The sequence below is a fragment of the Gopherus flavomarginatus genome, chromosome 14, assembly GCF_025201925.1.
Source record: "Gopherus flavomarginatus isolate rGopFla2 chromosome 14, rGopFla2.mat.asm, whole genome shotgun sequence".
Classification (NCBI taxonomy): domain Eukaryota; kingdom Metazoa; phylum Chordata; order Testudines; family Testudinidae; genus Gopherus; species Gopherus flavomarginatus.
Window position 1 is genome coordinate 39,955,934 of NC_066630.1, and position 17,206 is coordinate 39,973,139.

The following is a 17,206-nucleotide window of genomic DNA, read 5'->3' on the forward strand; positions in this document are numbered from 1 at the left end:
CCCTCCCCCATATACCCTCATTCTATATTGAAAAAGTTAGAGTCTGAAAACGTTTTGAGCTGCTCACATTAGGGCAGCTGTGTGTTAGGAACCCCTTGGCCAGATGTCTCAGTGGTTTGCATTCCTTTGATCAAACTCACTCCTGTTGTTCTACGCCGGGGGACATTCTGCGCCAAAAAATATAAAATTCTGTGCACAATATTTTAAAATTCTGCAAATTTTGTCAAAATAGCACTAGTTTTGATTATTTTGGTAATTTATTTCAAAATACCTGTCAAGAGGTATGTCTGCAACAATACAGACACACACAAAAATTCCCCCAGGAGTAGAGAGTTAAAGAAACCTCTATGACAACCCAGTTCCTGTTTCTCTGCCCTGTTCCCCACGTCCTCCAGAGCCCAGCCGTGGGGCCAGACACTCACACCCCCTCCCATGCCAGAGCCCAAGGATCCATAGAGAGAAACAGCCTGATGGTCAGTCCTAGGCTTGCATGGAGTTTACTGTGTGCCGCCTTCTCCTTTCCTCAGGGCATGCTGCGAACTGCAGCTGCCAGGAACCCTCTAGCTCCCTCTCCCTCCCCCAGCAGCCACTAGTGGTGGCTAGCAGCTCTGCAGCCGATTTCTGTGAGGGAAAGAACATTCTGCATGCACAACGTTAAATTTCTGCGAAATTCTGCATTGTGCAGTGTCGCAGACTTCCCCCAGGAGTATTGTTCAGGGAATAGTCAAGGAGCATGATTCCATTATCCTAACTGCTCTCTGTAGAGCCTTTCTTATTCCCTCTGTTTCATCAGTGCTAATTTCATTGACAGTACTTATAAAATTTGAGACTGGATTTTAGAGCACTTTAAAATAGTGCTCTTAAACCAGACATTTTGGTCTCAAAGACTACATATAGTATATCACTTTGGCCACGCAGCGACTGTAACAGCAGCCTGCCTGAAAACTCTCTGGCTTTAATAGAGCTTTGGTTCTGTGGCACCTGTGCCTTTCACTCTTTGTCATCAGTTAGGCTTGATCTGCCCTGGAATAATAAACTCTACCCTCAATCAATAATGTTTGCTTCCCCAAAGGGGCAGCGAATGTCGTGTGCCAGCTGAGATAAATCCCCAGGAGTGATATCAGTTTGAGGAGAATCAGAACTGGGACATCAAAGGAAGAGCCTGGTCGTCTTTACACTCTTAACCATTATCCTGCATTGCATTGGAGCAGTTACTGCTGAAAACCTAGGGTCCCTGCTGTAAATAGAAATCTCTGCACTTACGGAGTGCTCCCCTGTACAGATCTTCACTGCTGCCAGAATCGGCTATTAAACATGGTGATGAGACCTAGGAAACAAGGAGGACAAAGTCCAGGACAATCATTTTTTTTTTTTATGGCATTCAGCTGCTTTCAGTGGAACTGTCAGTGCTGGTTTTGTGAATGACAGGTCCTGTTGGAACAGCAGGAGTTTGTCCTTCAATTGGATGGAGATAATGTTATATAGATGGGAGGGTCTCCGTGATCCATTCTGTTGCACCTGTGAGACTGCAGTGTCTCTCTGAGCTGACACTTCAAGGCTTCCTGGGGATTGTCCTCATGGACTGAGGTACAGCGGGGTGCGCCAGAGCTTTCTTCAAGTTAGTCTATTGTAATCATTTGGAATGTCTAAACGTAATTTATACAGCGTTGTCAACATAGAACCTTGTAAAGACAAGAACCTACCTTCCCAGAACACAGGAGAAACTTGTGCTCTGTATTAGGCTAGATCCTACTCAGTTTCCTTGCTTTAAATCTCAAGGCAACTCCACTGGAATCAGTAGTTCCTTTGGATTTACATTAACATATCTGAGATCAGAATCTCTTTGGGTGAAGGGAGGCTTTCAAAAAACATTAGAACGTGTTTCAGTGGATGAACCAATAAAATGCCACTGCCTAACAGACTAGAGGTTGGGCAATACAAACTATGGAAGCTCAAAGTGAATCTATAGTCTAGATTTTTGCCAGGTTCTTTGTTCTGGGCACTTGTGAGACCAGCTGTTCTCCTGCAGAAGGGGTAACGAGGCAGAACCATGACTGGTCTACAACAGGTTCTGTGATAGTCTACCATATGTCGAGTGAATTCAGACAATTTCCATATGCCAGTTCTTGCTGAGTTCTCCTGATTGCATGGTACCTAGACTCAAAGCCAGCATGAATGAGATCAGGAAGGGTGCAGACAGGTTGTCTAAGATGGATGTTCACACTGCCAACGTGCTAACTGTAATTTTTAGAATGGCTCTTAAAAAGCTTGAAGAAGTCTGTCTAGTTTTCTTTTTTTCATATTCTAAATCATTGATCGTCAAGCATGCTTAATGAAACGGAAACAGGCTGTTTTGTTTCCCAGTTATCTATTAAACTTTAATGCCAACACAAGAGAACATCACTGGGTAAGCAGCATTGCTGGTGTCAGCAAAAGCTGCCTTTTGTGTTGACTTGTGTGGTGATTTTGTTTTGTGGACCACTGTCCACTAGGGACTGTGACATCACCAGACTCAATTCAGTTGGAGTCCAAACGCGGCTTTGAATGCAGGTTCCTTGAAAGTAAAGTGAGTTCACCTCTTAGCCCTGCCTGGTTACCATTTGGATTGAACAGAGACATGTTAATGTATTGAAATTCGTGCTATGCTGCAGACCCTATCATGTTCTGTCCTTTATCTTCCAAGGAATCCTCTACAGCCTGAATTAATCAGGACAGAAGAATGAAATTTAATACTTGCAATGTAAATTAAAACACTTGCATTTTTTCAGAGAGAGGATTTTATTAATTTTAAAAGTTTTATTTATTTCTCCTTAACCACAAGCTGCCTCAAGTTTGGCTTGTGCTGTTCTGAGCCAGGTAGGGCATGTTTAGAAAACAAGTTAAGTTGCAGTGAATGTGCTCAGGAAATACAGGCACACTGAGATACTCAGTATGAGCCCTGGTAAGATGGCTAAAGCCTTTAGGGTGGGATTTTCAAAGATCTTAAGGGAGTTACCCAGTTCCTATTAATTTTAACACTGTTTAAAAATGTCACCCTGAATGACTCTCTCTTGCATGTAGCAGCCTTCCTCTAAACCGATCCCAGAATGCTGCCCACGCATGTGGTGGTGGTGATATGAGTTTAACTGGCATTAGATTAGGGCTACCTTGTCTTAGGCACGAGTGAGTTACCGTGCGGAGGTCAAGGGCTGAATATTCCCAGCTTTGCACTGGAGGGGTTGGTGAAGAAGAAAACATGGGAAGTATTGAAAGTTTGATCAGTGCTTTGGAATGTGAGATGGATTAATTGATGGCCCAGGTAGTCAGTCAAGGATGCAAGATGATTGCTCTTTATTTCAGGAATATTCCTGCTGCGTGTACAAGAATTACTCTTGCCACATCCAAGGTGAACTATATCAGCAGTTTAACAGCTTACACCACCACTATAGAAATGTAGGGTTGGAAGGGACCTTGAGAAGTCTGCTAGTCCAACCTCCTGTGCTGAGACAGGACCAGCCCTAGACCATCCATAACAAGTGGTTGTCTAATCTGTTCTTAAACAATGTGACATTTTAGAACAGAAAGTGAGGAAAAATGCATCACATTTATTCAAAACTGGATGATGAAGTTAAGCAGGCAAGATATAATTACATACATTGGATTTTCCCTAGGCTGCTGATTTGCATTCCTACCTCTCTCAAAAAGCTCCATGAGATCTTTGAAAACCAGAGACAGTCAGGACCTCGTTTTGGGGTCTTATCAAAAATGACCCAGTGCCCTGAAACCAGTGGATCAATAGTGATTTGGGGCACGGGATGCCACTTTCTGTAGAATTTAGGTGTTCCGTGGAGATGTGCTGTCAAAGTGCTGATCCAGCTCAAGCTCCTCAGACTGAAAGCACAAGGACAGGATGCCAGCACAAGGGCAATGACTTGAAGTATTCAAGGAAAGTCCCTGGCATAGCTATAGCGCTGTAGCAGCGGTAGCATAGACACTTCCCACATCGACTGAAGGGGCTTTCCATCGAGGTAGTAATCCACCTCTGAGTGGCGGTGGCTAAGTCGATGGAAGAATTCTTCTGTTAGCCTAACCACATCTACACCAGGGCTTAGATCTGCATAGCCATGGTGCTCAGGGGTGGGAGTGGCACAGCCAGGTGAATCTAAATATTAAGTATGGACCAGGGCTAGCTCTTCCCTGTGTCCTGGTAGCAAACCAGTGGAGTGTTGAACCCAGTCGCAAATGTCACGGACCTCTGGGAAGCAAAACCAGAAGCTTATTATACTTGACCTTCACAACTGTTGATAGAAACATTTGACAGTGGTATTCTTAAATCTGATCTCTTGGTTATCACCTAGTGTGGAATCAATTGACAATGTTTGAGGAATCCTCAACCTGTCCTGCTTAAAGATGCTCATACGGTGCTCTGATGACATATTCAGGGCTCAGTTAACTTCAGTCATTAAGCAGGATAAACTGAAATTGCTTCTAAAACACTTTGTCTCTAGACTTAAAACACAACCTCCCCAAACATCCCTTGTACTGAGAGCTGTAAACAAAAGGCTTCACTTTCTCAGTAGGGAGGCACAGTCTTGTCCCATCCCTGAGCTAGAGGATTTAATCCAAACAGCACCAGCATTGTCCAACTCAGCACAAATCTAGGCACTTGTTAGATTAAAATGTGACAAAAGGCTGGGCCCTATGAATAGGGAGTGAGTGGCTATCGCACAGAAGAAATGTAAACTTAATTTCTAATATAGGGCAAACAAAACAGCTAAAATGTCTCAGTGTGTTCCAGGGGTCTCTGACTAGGTTTGAAGTCTTCAGTTGACTGTACACTAGGGTTTGATTTTCAGACAGGTCTGCAGTTTCCCTGACCCACCTTTGCAGTTTTGGCCTCTCAAATAACCACCTAGTTGCCATAATTAGAAGTGTGTGGGCACAGATAGCTGCCTTACTTGCAGCCATGGGAACTCTGGCAGCAAATTAAACATACACTTGACTGCATCATTTCCTGAATATCAAGCACTTGCTCTCGCGCTCGCACTCTCTCTCTCTCTCACACACTCTCTCTCTCTCTTCCCCCTCCCCCAAATATTTAGGCTGTTCCCATAACTGCAATGTTCCTGTGCATTGCAACTCAGACACTTCTGTTAAAATGTTTCTTTGGTGCATCCTAGAACTATGCCCAAGCCAGCCCCTGAGATATGAACAAGTGCATCCCAAACTTTGGGAAAGTTCAGATTGGAGTCAGAACTTTGCAGTAGAAGTTGGAGAATTTAGAATGAATTCTCCCTCCCCCCCCCCCCCCGAAAAAAAACAAAACACAAAAAACCCCACCAACACATTGTCTCTTACACACTCTTTGTACTATGCCTTTGCGCTGAAGAATAACTGCTCCCTTGTCACTTTGCCCTTGTGTGCCGTGGCGCGTTGCCAGTGGGTGACAGTGCCATTTTGAACTTTCCTCTGAATTTTCAGCCCTCGTCAGTTTAAGCCAATCCCTTAATGCTATTGTAACCTAGTTTTTTATTGTAGGGAGAGAAGGATTTAGCATTGCAAGGGACATGGTAACTTTCCACATGTTTCACTGCATTTGTTCTGAGGATGCATTAGCTAGCTCACCAGATAGTCCAGTTAAACAGCATTCTTGACGAGTAGCCCATAATAGTACTGACAATTGAGACAATTTGCCTTTTGCATGATCCTTGTATTCATCTCAGAGCTGCTCAGTTCTGCAAGAAGTCAGGCTTTTTTTTTCTTTTTTTTTTTCTTTTTTTTGCAGCCAGGGAAGCTATGCTGTCCTGGTGCTGGGCTGTCTTCTCTCAGGGCTGATGGTATGCTCCTCCTGTTGTTGATCTTTCTAAAATCACAAATCTCTCTTGTATAATCAACTGTTTAAAGCTGGGTACAGCTGTATTTTCAGTGTAAAAGGCTGTGACGTACGTAGTGCAGTTCTGATGTCTCTAACATCATATAGAACTAAATTTGGAGTATGGGTCTTAGGATTGCATCCTCTAGGACAGTGGTTCTCAACCCATGGCCTGCTTGTGGCCCAATCAGCACACAGCTGTGGCCCATGTGACCTCCTCAGGGCCATTCGGTTAGTATATATTGTGTGGATGTGGCCCACATAACACAAAACTGCTCATGTGGCCCACAGTGGTAAATAGGGTGAGACCACTGCTCTAGGGTAACTTATGTAGTGTTTTTCCTGGCCATTGCGTGTAACAGGCATGGTCTGACCTCAGGACTGGGAGCCCCAAATGTTGAAGTTCTTATTCTAGCTTTGACACTAACTCCCTCTGTCTCTTTGGGCAAGTCCACTGAACTGCCCTGCCTCAGTTTCCTCATCTCTAGAATGGTGGTGGGGGTACTTAGTTGAGATTTGTTAGCTAAAATTTGGCATGCCTTACTTTCTGGCAAAGTGTGTGTATGTAAAGTAAATATCAACCCATTTCACTTTTGTCTTGTTTTCTATTTGGTAAATTATTGCTTTTCTTACATCTTTTGGATACTGTTGAAATTCAGATATATTCTCTTCTGTCCTGCACACCCGGATACATCAGTACATACACACAGTATCAAGCGCCCTGCAACTGTCGGCTGATAGACTAAATGCATTACGAGACCTTGATATATATTGTGGGGCCTATAGAAATAACGGCTTTTATTTACTTCAACTTCTCATGACTGAAATGGTGAATTTTTAAAATATAGAATGCTCCTCAAATGGTTGTAGCTGTTTTTAAGGAAGTCAGTTTTGGACTGTAGCTTTTGTTGCATCGCTCTGAAATATGTAGGTCTCAGAAGTTTACTTTTGGCAATAGGTCTAAAACAATCAAAGATAAGTTGGAGGAGAATTAAAGGGCTAAGTCAGTGATACTCAGATTGAGGCTGTTGAGCGGCAAGTGGCTCTTTAATGCATCTCCTGCAGCTCTTTGCAGCACGTGATATGAAAACATTTTTTGTGTTTGAATCTATAGCACTGTAGTAAATTAAACAGTGAATTCACACTGCTGTGGCTCTTTTTGGTAAACTGATCCCTAATTTGGCTCCAGAACCACTGAGGTCGGAGTATCAGTGGGCTAAGTGACTCAGCAGTGCCTAAGACCTTCCAGACTCTTTCTACTCACTCTTCACTTGCTAGAAATGTGCCAACAGATCCAGTTCCTTTTTTCCATTTTCTACGTCATTGATTGCTATGTTACCTGCTATGGAATTGCAGACAGCTATTAACCCTTCTAGGCAAGGGTAGCTATATAGATTCACTGCCTTACTACGCTAAGTGAATTGAATTTTACACTCTCCCTGATTACAGCTCCTTGATTATTTTGGCCCCCACTTCTCTTTAGATCAGGGGTTGGCAACCTATGGAATGCGTGCCAAAGGCGGCACACGAGCTGATTTTCAGTGGCACTCACATTGCCCAGGTCCTGGCCACCAGTCCCAGGGGCTCTGCATTTCAATTTAATTTTAAATGAAGTTTCTTAAACATTTTAAAAACCTTATTTACTTTACATACAACAATAGTTTAGTTATATACACCTCTACCCCTATGTAACAGTGTCCTTGGAAGCCAAAAAATCTTACCACGTTATAGGTGAAACCGCGTTATATCGAACTTGCTTTGATCCGCCAGAGTGCGCAGCCCTGCCCCCCCAGAGCACTGCTTTACCGTGTTATAGCCAAATTTGTATTATATCAGGTCGCATTATATCAGGGTAGAGGTGTATTTTGGGGGGAGTGATAGCTCAGTGGTTTGAGCATTGTCCTGCTAAACCCAGGATTGTGAGTTCAATCCTTGAGGGGGCCATTTAGGGAACTGGGGTAAAAATCTGTCTGGAGATTGGTCCTGCTTTGAGCCGGGGGTTGGACTAGATGACCTTCTGAGGTCCGTTTCAGCCCTAATCTTGTATGATTCTATTGTAGACTTATAGAAAGAGACCTTCTAAAAATGTTAAAAAATATGACTGGCACATGAAACCTTAAATTAAAGTGAATAAATGAAGACTGGACACAGCACTGCTGAAAGGTTGCTGACCCCTGCTTTAGATGTTTGAATTTCTAAGTAGACCATATATTTATGTTGAACTGATGAATGAGATGTAGTGTAGCTTGGGTGTTTTGGTGCCTGTGAGCTCTTCCTCCCCCTTCCTCCTCCCCTTGTGCTAATCTCACTTTCCTTGTCGTTATCCTGCCTTCTGGTTAGTGACCTAGCAAAGGGAGGAGGGAGCAGCATGCACTCATTGAGCTTTGGTGCATGCACTAATAACTCATCTGTCAGCCTGGATCAGAGAACTGAAAGTCATCCTCTTGCCAGCAGGCTGTTGGAATTGCTCTGTGACAGGACAGAATGAGCCGTTAAAATAGTCCTGTGCTGCAGAACACCAGCCTTTAGAGAAAACACATAACAGTTGAGAGCAGATTCTGCAAATGGGGAAATTCCTCTGTCTGAATAACCGAATTGGCATGTTGGCTGGTGCTCAGCCTACTTACGAGATGGCTTTGTAGGGGAATGTTTGAAGCCAGCCAGCCTGCCTCTAAAACACACCCAGCTCTCACTCTCCATCCGTGCAAACATTGTGATGGCTCCATCTTGTAGATAGGGAAATGAAGGCCTGGAGAGTTGATGACTTTTCCCAAGGTCACATAGTGAGTCAGTGGCAGAGCCAAGCAAGGAACCTGGCAGTTGTAACTCCTTGTCCCCTAACCACTAGATCACGTTCTGGGATGTCCATGTAGCTTTGGAGATGTGGGGAGTTCTACAGTATAGGCACTGATGAGAAGGGCAGGGGAGGCCACCTCATTTGGAACTGAGACTTGCATCAGGGTAGTTTGACTCCTTTCTGGAGTCCATTCTGAGGTTGTCCTGGAAATCAGTGACCTCTTCTCCTTGGCTGTAATACAGATGAAATTATGCAACATGGTTATTGTTGGCACATGTTGAACAGGGCCTTTGAGAATGTTCATGGGCAGGATCACTTTTGGGGTAACTTGAGGTGCATCTACAACGTGATATTTTTCCTCTCCTTCCCTGCGGGACAGCATAGTGCTCATGGACTTCATTCTTCCAGTCTAGGGGTCTCAGATTCCCTGTAGTGACATGCCTCCTAATTCATGATCGTGCTCCCTGCCTCCCCTCTGCTGGCTGAAGAAATGTGGTGTCATAACATTTCTTCCCAGATCTGGACCTTAGCCTCCAAAATATGGGTGTTAGCATGAAAACCTCCAAGCTTAGTTACCAGCATGGACCTGATAACGCTTCCACCAGCCAGGGATTTTTTAGGGCCTGATACCCTCTGGTCCCCCCAAAACCTTCCCTGGGGGACCCCCAGACTCAGATGCCTTGAGTCTCACAACAAAGGGGAATAAACCATTTCCTTTCCCTTGTTACTTCCTCCCAGGCTCCCCTCCCTGGACAACCCTAGGAGATTCCCTGCTTCCAGTCCTGGAAACACAAGTACCGAGAGATCTAATCTCTCCCCCTCACCCAGAGGGTATGCAAAGTCAGGCTTAGTAAATCTAACACAAAGAGATTTTCCCCTTGACTTCTTCCTCCCACTAATTCCCTGGTGAGCTGCAGACTCAGTTCCCTGGAGTCCCCACTAAAGAAAAACTCCAACAGGTCTTAAAAAGAAAGCTTTATATAAAAAGAGTGAAAAAGGACATAATATATAGTCTCTGTATCAAAGTGGCAATATACAGGGTCAATTGCTTAAAGGGAAAAAATGAATAAACAGCCTTATCCAAAAAGAATACAGTTCAAAACACTCCAGCGACTACACACATGTAAATACAAAAAAAAAACAATATAAACCTATTGTCTTACTATCTTTATACTTACAACTTGGAAACAGAAGATTAGAAAGCCAGGAGATAGAAAAATCACTCTCAGAGCCGAGAGGGCACAGACACAAGACAAAGAACAAAGAAATCACACACAAACTTCCCTCCACCCAGATTTGAAAAAATCTTGTTTCCTGATCGGTCCTCTGGTCAGGTGTTTCAGGTTACTGGTGTTACCCCTTTACAGGTAAAAGAACATTAACCCGTAGCTATCTGTTTATGACATGTGGCAATTGCTGCCATGGAAAAGTAACACTAGGAAATACTTAATGCATATTTAGCTGCTTTTCATGTACTTTGGTAGCTAGAAATAGGAAAAGCCAGCCAGCATCATGTGACCGGGGCCATGCTTTGAGACCCACAGCTCTAGGCATTAGTTCTTTTCAGACGGGGAGCTGAAGAATAGACTCTACCCTTTTTCTGGACTAGAACATACTGATGTAGGCCTAACTGACCTCAGTGCCCCTGGAATCCTCCTCTTTGCTGTGGTCCATGAACAGCATCCAGAATTCTTCCTTGTTTATAGCATCAAACGCTTAACAGTGTGGTCATATGTTCGTAGAGCCCAAGCCTCTGTTGGTCTTGCTGATGCAGGCCATTCCCCTCTGCCAAGCAGAACTAGTCTGTGAGACATCTACTGAACGTAGTTTTAATACCCTCAGTAAGCCTGTACTTCCAGCTGTAAATCCCTATCCGGGGAGAAGACACCTGCTGGTGGTTTGGGCAGTCCCTGTGTTAACTTTAGCTGTTACACCATGTGCCTGGGGGAGCTGGGCAGAGCCTGGACATTCCTGTGAATCTATTGAGTTGTGCTGTTGTTGAGCTTGTTTGAACAAGGTGGAGAGTTCATTCTGTCACCTGTTCTCAAAAGCCAAGTGACTCAGGCAGGTGGAAAACCAAATCATCTGGTAAACATGTAAATTACCAGGGCTTTGAAATTTATTTGTGTAGCAAGGTGGGTGTTAGGGATGCTGTTTAAAATGTTAGCAGAATATTTACAAGGCAAGTAACCCTGCTAGCTCTCACTTCTCTGCAGTAGGAGTTGGAAATTAGAACTACACATGGAAATTGGTTTGAAGAACAGCCACTTAGTTTTGTTTCTTAAAGCACTTTAACTGTTTGAGTATTTGTATTTAATTTCCTTGCATCGTGATTCATGGGTGGCTTGAATTTGGAACAGACTCCAAGTCAGCCCTTGTGGTCGTGTACCTTATTTAGAGAAGGAGCTGCACAAATAATTTTTTTGGAAGAGGAAGGGATCTAAGGGTCTGGGCCCAGAGGTGGTGGATTCGATGGTGTGGATGGAAGTAGCTCTCATTTCAGTTGTCAGTCTTCTCTTGATGATGGATGAAGACCAAATATCCATATTGTTTCTGTAGATCTGACAGCTGCCTTTGATACTGAAGAATACAAGAATTTTAGTTATAAATTGGGGACACATCAGTTGGAAGTAACAGAGGAGGAGAAGGACCTTGGAGTATTGGTTGATCACAGGATGACTATGAGCCGCCAATGTGAAAAGGCCATTAAAAAAGCTAATGCAGTTTTAGGATGCATCAGGCGAGGTATTTCCAGCAAAGATAAGAAGGTGTCAGTACCGTTGTACAAGGCACTGGTGAGACCTCATCTGGAATACTGTGTGCAGTTCTGGTCTCCCATGTTTAAGAAGGATGAATTCAAACTGGAACAGGTTCAGAGATGGGCTACTAGGACGATCTGAGGAATGGAAAACCTGCCTTATGAAAGGAGACTCAAAGAGCTTGGCTTGTTTAGCCTAATCAAAAGAAGGCTGAGGGGGGATATGATGGCTCTTTATAAATATATCAGAGGGATTAATATTAGAAAGGGAGAGGAATTATTTAAGCTTAATACCAATGTGGACACAAGAACAAATGGATATAAATTGGACACTAGGAAGTTTAGACTTGAAATTAGATGAAGGTTTCTAACCATTAGAGGAGTGAAGTTCTGGAACAGCCTTCCAAGGGGAGTAGAGGGGGTAAAAGACATATATCTGGCTTTAAGACTAAGCTTGATAAGTTTATGAAGGGGATGGTATGATGGGATAGCCTAATTCTGGCAATTTATCAAAGATCAATTGCCAAATTATCAGCAGATAAGTATGCCCGATAGTCTGGGATGGGATGTTAGATGGGAAGGGATCTGAGTTACTACAGAGAATTCTTTCCTGGGTGTCTGGCTGGTGAGTCTTGCCCACATGCTCAGGGTTTAACTGATCGCCATATTTGGGATCGGGAAGGAATTTTCCTCCAGGGCAGATTGGCAGAGGCCCTGGAGGTTTTTCACCTTCCTCTGCAGCATGGGGCCCGGGTCACTTGCTGAAGCATTCTCTGCAGCTTGAAGTCTTCGAACCACAATTTGAGGACTTCAATAACTCAGACATAGGTTAGGGGTTTGTTATAGAAGTGGATGGGTGAGATGGTATGGCCTGCATTGTGCAGGAGGTCAGACTAGATGATTATAATGGTCCCTTCTGACCTTAAAGTCTGAGTCTGATACCCCTGAAATGTCGACATGTCTGCAGACTCGAAGTGATAGAGACCCAGCGGTTATCAAACTGTGGGTGGGGACCCCATTTGAATGGGGTTACCAGGGCCAGCATTAGACTTGCTGGGACCCAGGGCTGAAGTCCGAGCTCCACCCCCACGTGGGGCAGTGAGGCTTGGGCTGTGGCCCCCTCTGTCCTCCATCCAGGGCAGTGGGGCTCAGGCTCTCTCCCCGCTTCCCTGGGATCATCTAGTAACTTTGTTGTCAGATGGGGTCATGGTGCAGTGAAGTCTGAGAACCCTGTAGACAGAGGCTAGCACTAGAGCAGGGGTCCCCAACGTGGTGCCCGTGGGCGACATGGCACCCGCTGCGGCGTCTAAGTGCGCCCGTGTACTGACCGGCAGATGAGCATCTGCCAAAATGCCGCCGACAAGCGGCGTCATCCAGAGGTGTCGCCGCCGAAATAGGTGTAATTTCAGCGGTGATGCCTCTGGATGACGCTGCTTGTTGGCGGTATTTCGGTGACGACGCCTATTGACATTGCCGCTTGTCGCCAGCATTTCGGCGGATGCTTGTCCACCGCCACAGTTCTGTGGCTCCTCGTCTGGCACCCACCAGACGAAAAAGGTTGGGGACCACTGCACTAGAATATCTACATGATTGAATGGCTCTCTGCTTTTCTGTTGGAAAAACTGGAAGCAGCATTGAACAATTGCTTATCTCCCCAGAGACGATGCTAATAGGGTGCTGCAGGTTCACGTCTCCTGTTCAGTGTGCATGCAAGGCTGCTAAGGGTTAGTGTGAGGGTCTGGGTTGCCCCTTTACAGTTTTAAATGTCAGGCACTGGATTTATTTTTGTCCAGATGGGCTAAAGGGGTCACATTCAATTCCAATACTTGGTGGAACCCATATTGTTCAGGGAGGGAGAGAGATTGGGTGAGAAGGTAAGTGTCCGTCCACCTGTCCTCTCTAGTTTAAATCATCTCTTTTGTGAGGTGTGTCTATTTTTGTATGATCACTGTAACCCATTAAACACCCAGCTGCTAAAAACTGAAGAGAGGAAACTAAACTTGGAGAAATTGACTCTTTCATTAACGCCCTGCATACCCAAGAGCCCTGATACATCCCTGGGCCCAGTGGGATATAGAGGTCTAAGTTCCCCAACTTGTTGTTCTCAGTCCTGGCCCAGTGTCAGAAAAGCACAGTAGACTGAAGCAACTTTTAATGTACAGTTCCTTGATCATTGTTTGTGTACCCCATTAGTTCATGTCAGTGATACAAAGCATTGCCCTCCAGCCCAGTCAGGTTACAAGATACCCATCTGTGAAGTCCTGTCAGGCTGGTAACTGTTTTTTTAACTTGATTTTGACACAACTTTATCAATCACATGCTGGTGACTGGCATGATGTGGCTCAAGGCTGGGGAGTCTCATCAGTTGCCAGGACTAGAGGTGTTTTGGGACCATTACAAAAGCTTTCAGGGCTTGTAACCTCTTCCAGTCACTGGCCCCGGAAGAGAAACTTTCAGTCATTGGTGCGACTGCCGGAGGCATGCCTCTGAGAACATTGCAACTGATTCTCCAAACTGCCTTTAGATACCAAAGTAGAAGAGACATATGGCAGGTGTAACAAAGAGCAGGCATGTACTGGAGACAACCCCAAAGAAAGTTAGAGATAAAGGGACATACAGCAGAGGTGATCAAGAATACCCAGCATATCCCCAGCTAGAAACAGCCCACAGGGGTGTACCATAGGGCAGGTGATCAATCAGCTTCAACGTGGAGGAGACCCATTTGAAATCTCTAGGACCCAGCATTCACTGCTCCCCATTGGTGCAAGCAGTCTCCTTGGGCAGCAGCTACACATTAAAGATGAGGGATGTTCTGGGGCTGGTGACCTTCGTCATATTTCTTGACAGTGGACTAGTGATTTTTATATGCACATGTGAGTCATGGCCTAAACAACTCAAGGCTCCCTGTTTAATGACAAGTAAAAATTGGAAGTTGAGGAGCAGAACCAAGCAGAGAACTCCTGGTACGTGGGGTTCATTTTCCAGGCTCTAAGAGGCTGGGACGTTTTGTTCTGAACAAGCTGTGAGTTATTTCTGTAGCTTTCCTAGCAAGGTGGAGGATCCTGCTGCTCTGCCAGCCCAAGCGATCCACTGGAGCAGCATGCTCACAGGATATATTTAGCCCTTGATGGCTTGTATGAGGTTTGTGTAACATGATGCTGCAATACAGCCTTGCTTGGAATCTGTGTGGTTTACATAAAAAAGGAAGAAAGTGTCTCCAGTGTTCAGCTGAGCATAAATCTGCCTGCTCTGTGAATACAAGACTTCTCTATTCATATGAGGAGGCCTTCTGTGCAGCTGCTGAAATGGGGACTTTCACATAGACTCATAGACTCTAGGACTGGAAGGGACCTCGAGAGGTCATCGAGTCCAGTCCCCTGCCCTCATGGCAGGACCATATACTGTCTAGACCATCCCTAATAGACATTTATCTAACCAACTCTTAAATATCTCCAGAGATGGAGATTCCACAACTTCCCTAGGCAATCTATTCCAGTGTTTAACTACCCTGACAGTTAGGAACTTTTTCCTAATGTCCAACCTAAATCTCCCTTGCTGCAGTTTAAGCCCATTGCTTCTTGTTCTATCATTGGAGGCTAAGGTGAACAAGTTTTCTCCCTCCTCCTGATGACACCCTTTTAGATACCTGAAAACGGTTATCATGTCCCCTCTCAGTCTTCTCTTTTCCAAACTAAACAAACCCAATTGTTTCAGCCTTCCTTCAGAGGTCATGTTCTCAAGACCTTTAATCATTCTTGTTGCTCTTCTCTGGACCCTCTCCAATTTCTCCACATCTTTCTTGAAATGCAGTGCCCAGAACTGGACACAATACTCCAGTTGAGGCCTAACCAGCTCAGAGTAAAGCGGAAGAATGACTTCTCGTGTCTTGTTTACAACACACCTGTTAATGCATCCCAGAATCACGTTTGCTTTTTTTGCAACAGTATCACACTGTTGACTCATATTTAGCTTGTGGTCCACTATGACCCCTAGATCTCTTTCTGCCATACTCCTTCCTAGACAGTCTCTTCCCATTCTGTAGGTGTGAAACTGATTGTTCCTTCCTAAGTGGAGCACTTCGCATTTATCTTTATTGAACTTTATCCTGTTTACCTCAGACCATTTCTCCAATTTGTCCAGATCATTTTGAATTTTGACCCAGTCCTCCAAAGCAGTTGCAATCCCTCCTAGTTTGGTATCGTCCGCAAACTTAATAAGCGTACTTTCTATGCCAACATCTAAATCGTTGATGAAGATATTGAACAGAGCCGGTCCCAAAACAGACCCCTGCGGAACCCCACTTGTTATACCTTTCCAGCAGGATTGGGAGCCATTAATAACTACTCTCTGAGTACGGTTATCCAGCCAGTTATGCACCCACCTTATAGTAGCCCCATCTAAATTGTACTTTCCTAGTTTATCTATAAGAATATCATGCGAGACCGTATCAAATGCCTTACTAAAGTCTAGGTATATCACATCCACCGCTTCTCCCTTATCCACAAGGCTCGTTATCCTATCAAAGAATGCTGTCAGATTAGTTTGACACGATTTGTTCTTTACAAATCCATGCTGGCTATTCCCTATCACCTTACCGCCTTCCAAGTGTTTGCAGATGATTTCTTTAATTACTTGCTCCATTATCTTCCCTGGCACAGAAGTTAAACTAACTGGTCTGTAGTTTCCTGGGTTGTTTTTATTTCCCTTTTTATAGATGGGCACTATATTTGCCCTTTTCCAGTCTTCTGGAATCTCCCCCGTCTCCCATGATTTCCCAAAGATAATAGCTAGAGGCTCAGATACCTCTTCTATTAACTCCTTGAGTATTCTAGGATGCATTTCATCAGGCCCTGGTGACTTGCAGGCATCTAACTTTTCTAAGTGATTTTTTACTTGCTCTTTTTTTATTTTATCTTCTAAACCTATCCTTTTCTCGTAAGCATTCATTATATTAGACATTCCTTCAGACTTCTCAGTGAAGACCGAAACAAAGAAGTCATTAAGCATCTCTGCCATTTCCAAGTCTCCCGTTACTGTTTCCCCCTCCTCACTGAGCAGTGGGCCTACCCTGTCCTTGGTCTTCCTCTTGCTTCTAATGTATTGATAAAAAGTCGTCTTGTTTCCCTTTATTCCCATAGCTAGTTTGAGCTCATTTTGTGCCTTTGCCTTTCTAATCTTGCCTCTGCATTCCTGTGTTATTTGCCTATATTCGTCCTTTGTAATCTGACCTAGTTTCCATTTTTTATATGACGCCTTTTTATTTTGTAGGTCACGCAAGATCTCGTGGTTAAGCCAAGGTGGTCTTTTGCCACATTTTCTATCTTTCCTAACCATCGGAATAGCTTGCTTTTGGGCTCTTAATAGTGTCCCTTTGAAAAACTGCCAACTCTCCTCAGTTGTTTTTCCCCTCAGTCTTGATTCCCATGGGACCTTACCTATCAGCTCTCTGAGCTTACCAAAATCCGCCTTCCTGAAATCCATTGTCTCTATATTGCTGTACTCCCTTCTACCCTTCCTTAGAATTGCAAACTCTATGATTTCATGATCACTTTCACCCAAGCTTCCTTCTACTTTCAAATTCTCAACGAGTTCCTCCCTGTTTGTTAAAATCAAGTCTAGAACAGCTTCCCCCCAGTAGCTTTTTCAACTTTCTGAAATAAAAAGTTGTCTGCAATGCAGTCCAGGAACTTATTGGACATGTGCCCTGTAGTTTTCCCGTCCAATGCACAGGTGCTTTTCTTGGCTCTGGCTGTCAGGAATCTTGAATCTGGTTGTGCAGAAGGCAGGTCTTTACTTGGGT

The 17,206-nt window shown here is 44.3% G+C and overlaps 2 protein-coding genes and 1 long non-coding RNA gene across 4 annotated transcripts in view; 1 reads left to right on the forward strand and 2 right to left on the reverse strand.

Annotated features, from left to right (window-relative positions):
• Positions 1-17,206, reverse strand: part of LOC127034063 (uncharacterized) — a 163,767-nt gene that overhangs the window by 141,845 nt on the left and 4,716 nt on the right. The window lies entirely within an intron of this gene.
• Positions 1-17,206, reverse strand: part of TSNAXIP1 (translin associated factor X interacting protein 1) — a 234,700-nt gene that overhangs the window by 131,381 nt on the left and 86,113 nt on the right. The gene's annotated exons all lie outside the window — the stretch shown is intronic.
• Positions 1-17,206, forward strand: part of RANBP10 (RAN binding protein 10) — a 157,205-nt gene that overhangs the window by 74,538 nt on the left and 65,461 nt on the right. The window lies entirely within an intron of this gene.